Genomic DNA, 7,130 nt, shown 5'->3' with positions numbered 1-7,130 from the left:
CAAAGAGGAACTTAACTACTCTCCAGCCGAACTGGTATATGGCCAAACTTTGCGTCTTCCGGGACAATTCTTTATGCCTCCTGACAGCAACATTCCGAGGAGTGACTTTCTAAAAAAAATTGAATGATAATCTAGAATATCTTCGTCCGACTGCTACTACCAATCGCTCTAAAAAACAGATCTTTATGTACAAACACTTAGATAAATGTTCTCATGTTTTTCTACGTGTAGATGTTACCGTGAAAGACCGAAATTGGAGAATGTCGACTTTCACCGGAGAATGTCAACTTTCACCAAATGCGTTGGTGAAAGATCGAATATTGCATTACATTCTTGTACATTCGGACCCTTACCGGTGTATGTCGACAATCACAGATATGCTCTGGTGTAGGTCGAAAAGAGAGGAGTATATGTACGTGCTGTCATTGCAAAAGGAAGTGTTCCACAAATAAATGCAGTTGTAAAAGCAAGGACCTCTTGTGCAATTCAAAGTGTCCTAATAGTTTAAGTTGTTGCAGTAAATAAGATTTGAATCACACAATTTAGTAAGTTTTTAACTAATAATAGATTTTAATAATAGATTTAACTTAAAATAATAGATTTTCCTTTCTCATTTTGAATGTACTGTGTGTTTTAAGTCTCAAGTGCGTTTTTTCGAGACTGAATTACGGAGAAGAAAATATAATATTCTTATATGTTCAACATTCACCATTAGCACATGGTGAATGTCGACATTTACCGGTGTAAGTCAGAAATAAAGTAGAGTAAAGAAATAAAGAAATAGAGTATTTGGAAAATATTTCAGACATGCACCAAGTGACGATGTGAATGTTGACATTCACCGGTGAAAGTCGACATACTCCAGATTTCGGTGTTTCACCGTAACTTAGATACGGTAAAATCCTCTTTGCATACACCTTACACGGATCCGTAAAAAGTACTTCGACGTGGTGATAAAACTTTTACCATATCTTAACACGGGCATGATATCACTGTGTCTATCGACAGAGTAAAACCTGCTTATTTAGTCCCAGATGATGAATCTGAATCTCTTAGGTTAACTGATGTGGATAAGGCCTCGTCGCAGCAACCAACCTACAAACGAACAGCCACCTTAATAAATGTGCTCCTGCGAAAGCAAATTATTAAACTCGTTCAGGACGTCGTGTCCACTCCCCCAAAATTTTTTCCCTTTCTTTTTCAGATTTTTAGGGGATTTTCTTTTTTCCAGGAAGGGAGATGGTGTGGGGCTACCTTCCTTTCCACATTTCTTCGGCACTTCGAGTTCTCCTCTTCGCGCATGCGCGATAAGAATATCATCTCTGCGCGACTGCAAAAGAGAACTTTCGCCTTCTGTTTTTACAAGTCCATGTACGTGTTTTACTAATCGCTGAGATTCCTGTTATTTATTGCCATGTACGTATTTTGATTAATTAAAGAATTTATTTTTCTAAATTGGGTGTCTAGCCATTAATTAGACCCCAAAAACTAGTCAAAATGGAAATTTCCTTTGAAATATGAAAATCGAAATTTACAATACTTTATTTATTTCTCACAAGTCAAAACGGTGTCATAAATAACTAACTACTAATAAATTTATGATGCAACCTTAAGAATTATTTAAATCTAATAAACTGGAATGAACTTAGAATATTTGAAAATTAAATATAAACATAATATTAAAATAAGTTGCGAATAATTTGTATTTGAAAAATTGGAACACGAGGAAAAAAAATTCTCACAAATTCCCTTTGTATATTAAAAAGTATTTTCTCAGAAAATAACGATAAAAAATGCTAGATTAATTTTTCACCATTATCGAAGCAATTTCTTAAAGAAACTGGAAATTTAAAGCATTTTACGTAGTTTCTCTTACTGATGTATATTGACTAACTTTCTGTATTCGGCACATATCTTGATTAATGTACGAGTAATATACAGCATATGTGTTAGTATGCAAATTATAAAGTAGCCAAATAGGAGATAAAATACCATTTTAGCAACCAGTCCTGTGACGAAGATACCATAGGGAGAAAAACTAAATTCAACGGACAGGAGAATTAGCTTAAGTATATCCACATGGTAAGGGGGGCCCGCTCTTGAAGTAGTTAGAGTAAAAATACTTGCCGTTTTTGCGACAGACTTGGTAAGTATACACGATTATTTTTTATACCGCTTCCTGAAAAAGCCCTAACGTTCGGGGGGTTAAAGACAAAGAGTTTCCTTTGAAGTTCTTTGGAGTTTTCATCCGCAGAGAACTCGTTAGCGCTTCGGGAAAGAACCCGTTGGCGCCGTTGCATTTTTACTCGCCAAGCTCGCGGTTCATCGACGATTATCCGAGCCGTAAACAGATTCTTTGCCGTAAACGTGATATTTTGTTAACGTGATTTTTAGTGCATGTAAATTCAAGTTAGCAGACAAAATATATTTAGCATGTGGTAGTAAAAATTCACAGATAATAAGCATGTAGATGTAAAACTAACCGGTTAAACGTGATATATTCATTTAAAAATATAAATTAGTATTAATGTACTGAAATTAACCGGTTAAACGCGATAAACGAAAAAAAAATTGTCTTAAATTCCAGTTAACACAGAAAACAATACATTCTTTACACCAGCAGTGGTTTGCTAATTTTGATGACCATGGTGATGCATCAAAGTATTCTGTCATCTTAGATAATCAATACTTTTGATTTCAATTTAATCATCTATTTATGTTACACCTGCCATCCTCTGAAAGGTTATTGTTAGAAAAGCATTAACATTATCTTGTTAAAATTTTACGCCATCAAAATTGATTTATTCTCATAATTTTAGATGATAATAACTAATAATAAAAATAAAAGCATTATTTTTTTTATTTAAAATGCACATGCACATTTTTGCGGCCTACGGAAACTTATTTTAGAGGTTGGAAACCTCATGATTCTGCTCATGGTTCTTAGAGCTGTTAATAATTAAGAACACAACGTGAACAGCCGTGTTACAAATTAGCATTCACCCCTCCTGCCGTATTTTCTTCCTTTCATCCCGAGGAGAACCGGCATCTATCTACGAAAATATTTCTATCAATTCATTGTTAAAAAATTCAGAATAAATAATAATAAATAAGAGAAGAATAATTAATATAAATCTGCAAATGCGAACAACAACAGTGATAATTCAACAAAATGAACGCAAGAGGAATGGTTGCAAATTTCGAACAAGCGAATAGGATAAATCTGCTGGGATACCAGGTTTGAACTATTATCGCCAAAGTTGGCGATGTTTATATTTACCGGGTTCTCTGCGGAAGTGCTTCCGTTCTTTGGTTTTCTAACAAAATCAAGAACATTCTGTTTGAATTTCCCCCATCAGATTGGTTTGCTTGTTTCAAATATTTGAGATAATTCTGTCAAAATATCAATGACGCACATAAGAAAACTGGTAATGGCTTATTTCATCCAAAATGAGTAGATAAAAGTGCAAGACATATACTGTTCTATTCCAAGGACGCCCAAAATGTATTGATTAGTTAAAATATACGGTATATTTATGTGTATAAGTTGAGAATTTCAGGGAATTTTTTCTAAAGCTAAATTACACGCTAATCTTGTAAAAAAACATAGGTACTTTTCTGTCAGCTGGGCGCAGGTGATAAATATGGCACCTTTTTATGAGGAAAATTAATTTTAAATGAAATGAATTTTTCATTTAATGAAAATGAGTTGTTTTATCTTTGAAATTTTTTGTAATGTTGATTTATAGTATTGTTGCCAAAATGAAAGATCAGATGATGGCAAAATTTGTGCCCAACTTTCTCTGTTCTCGAACTTGTTTTTCATTTATGCAGAGAAATGCAGAGTAGCCATTCTGTTGTTAGAATTTTCAGTAAATTCGATCACCTACAGTTTGAAATTTGCCATATAAAAATTTCTCTTTCTCCTCATCTTTCAGACAAAAAAGTAAAATGTCACAGAAAATAAGATTAGCACAAATATACAGATCATATACGACGCAACAAATGAATAGAATAAACGTGCTGGCTTCAAATAGGGTTACCAGAGTTAAAATTATCATCATTGGAATCTGGCGTTTTGTTTTGCAATGATTTGATTAGAAAACATTCCACCCATTTTATACTTGCTTGGCAACATTTTCACCCTCATGGTAACATATTTGAATGTTACATGAATTTTTTCTGTCAGTTTAGTTTTTAAGAAGGTTTTGAATTTTTAGTTAATTTTTGAAGAAAAAAAACTCACTCTTAGCTTATACATGGGTCAGCTTATATTCGGAAATATATGGTAGTTGTAGGCTTTCAATTCATTTATATCTGTCTGAATGATCACTTCAAGTAAAGGAAGAAATTAACAATTTATTATAAAAATTAATTACAAACAATACAGTAAATGACTTGAAATAACTTAAGCAAACGCAGATGTGAATAGATCCTCCTTAATGCTTGACAAGTATCTGAAATTGTCAAAATTACTTGCAGAGTAAACTCACAATTGAATCACGACTAAAACAGCAGCAATAACGACTTTCTGGTGGAATGGTACTCTATGCAGTTTAGCAAAAAATTGCTATTTATCTATGCTTTTGAATTATTTCCCTAAGGTAGTGGCATTAAATAAGATACCACCGCCAACAAAGCAACAATTTTGACCGATAAAGCAAAAAAAAGTTAAGCTTTTGCCATGACACATGAAGTGGTGAACAGCTGGATTCCAGATAATCAAAATAAAATTTTCGTCTCTGCTGCCGAGCTGGAGACTCTCTTCAGTATCGTCTTAAACAAACTAATTCAGAAAGAATTCTGCTGCTTTAGGACAGTGTTCAGCATTTTAGTTGGGTGATTTTAATTTCTTCGATTCTTTTTTAGAATGGAAAATATTTCTTTTATCATGCTTACCCAGTTTATAACAGTTGAGCTCCTTCATTTGAGTTTTCTGTATGTTCTGTGGAATTTCTTAGTGCAACTTTCTGAGCTCCCTTAGCCACATTTATATAGGCAGGGGTAGAAATCTGGTTTAACATGAGTTTCTAGAAATATCAGGAAAGATAATCACCGAAGCCTGTGAGAGGTGTATCTCACTTTTTACCTTTTGAACATTGCCATTCTCTTAACAACAAAATCAACAATTCCATACAAAAAACAATTCTTATATAAAAAAGCATATGTGGCAATAAATACAAAACAAATAAGTAAATAATACAACAGTGCAATGAAAAGGATTTACATATTTACAGATGTATAAATTGTCCTCTCCTGTAGACAACTAACCCTTATTACCAAAATAATATGCAAGTCTATCATAGTGCACTATTTTAAGTTTAATAGAGGGAGTTTTTTGGATATGCATCACTACAACATTCGGCTTTTTGACTACATGGAAAAGCCCTTCCCAAAGACTCTGCAACTTGAATGAAATTCCTTGGTTTCTTTTAAGGTTGTACCACCAGATTTTGATCACCTTCTTTGAATAGATCTATACCGAATTCAGAAACAGCTTCTGACAATGCCTATTTCGCAAAGACCCACTTTAAAATGAGTTCCCGCTCACACAGGGATTCAAGGCAATGAAGCCGCTGACCTACTGGCCAAGCAGGCAGCCAACTGCACGGAAATATTAGAAAGACCAACTAAACATCTTTGGTCTCATATTAAGCGAACGACTTTGACAAGTCTGCTACAAAATTGGCAAAGTAGATGGACAGAGGCAGAGGTAGGACGAAGGACATTTCGCTTACTGCCAAAAGTTAACAGGGAAATAAAGACCCACTGTGCTAGCCTAACACAGTTCTTGACAGGTCATGGACCATTCCCAGTATACCTGAACAGATTCAGACTTAGGGATACTCCTTTCTGCGAATGCGGAGAGGAAGGCAACACGGACCATTATTACTTCCATTGTGTACATACAAGAACCTGGCACTTGAAGAAACCAGCGGACTGTGCGTGGGCAATGTGGACGACTAACACACTCAAAAACAGAATAGCCCTTGATAAAATAGAGAAAATCTCAAGACACTGCCTAAGCACAAACAACCGTGGATAATATTATAATGTTTCAAATGTTCAGAACTTAAAGCAAATAACCAGAATAACGCTTAGTGCCTTGCAGTTATCAATATGTAAAAACTGTTATTAGTATATAATATTCAACCTTGTTACTCTGGAGTCTTCCCCGCCGTGATGGTATATAATTCCGTTTGGTTCATGTCCGTGGTCGGAAGCCATCATAGCGGTGCACTCACTCACCTCTTTGAATACCCTCTCTGTAATCATCTGGGTATTGCTCAGGTGACGAAGGTATGTCTGGCGGTCATCTGAAACCAAATGACCAACAAAAATCACAGCCAAAAATTATTTGCAATGAAGAAAATTCAATGCTCTTATGAACGACACTCTTGTGTGGTAGCAGAAATAATGGCAGTTTTTAGTCTTACTTCTGTTCTTCTTCTATGTAATCCAGGATATGAATAAAGAGATATTGTATTAAATCTCTGCACCATGCCGTACAACTGTTGATGAAAAGGATGGTATGGTCTACTGAGAACTCTATATAGTCCTTTAAATATGGCTGATGTTAAGTTTGTTCTTTGGTCAGCATGAATAAAAAGAGACATTTCAAATTGTGAAATACATTTTTTTTTTAAACTAGAACTTCTGCAACAATTGAAGCTTCTTGATCAGTGATGGCATAAGCTTCCAGCCATCTATTAAAGTAAACCATGACAACTAAGGTGTACTTATAGCCCAAGTTATATGAGATATAGGTCCTAGAATATTCAGAGCAATCCTTTTGAGTGGCTACTTCTATATTGTAGTCTTCTTCATGTAAGTGTTTGCAGGTCTTTTTCAACAAGGCATGCATTACAGGATTTGCACCACTTTTTTACATCTTCTTGGCCTTGTCTCACCAAAAGAGCTCCAGTAATTCTACTGTGAATCTGTAACAGAACACTAGGAACTTAAGATCTCGGTAAGATAAGCTTCCATCTAAAAATAATTTTTCTGTCATCAGATTCCCATTTATGGTAGAGAACTCTATCTTAAGTGAAAGGAATCCCATTAAGCCCCATATCTTTTCATTGTCAGGGGGTTCTAAAGGGTGACATTTCTTGCCAGAGTTTTTCAAT

This window comes from Stegodyphus dumicola, chromosome 6 (genome assembly GCF_044657685.1).
Source record: "Stegodyphus dumicola isolate Sdum_Otavi_A_Nest chromosome 6, ASM4465768v1".
NCBI lineage: Eukaryota > Metazoa > Arthropoda > Arachnida > Araneae > Eresidae > Stegodyphus > Stegodyphus dumicola.
The sequence above is the reverse complement of the archived record's forward strand: the minus strand, read 5'-3'. Positions refer to the sequence as shown.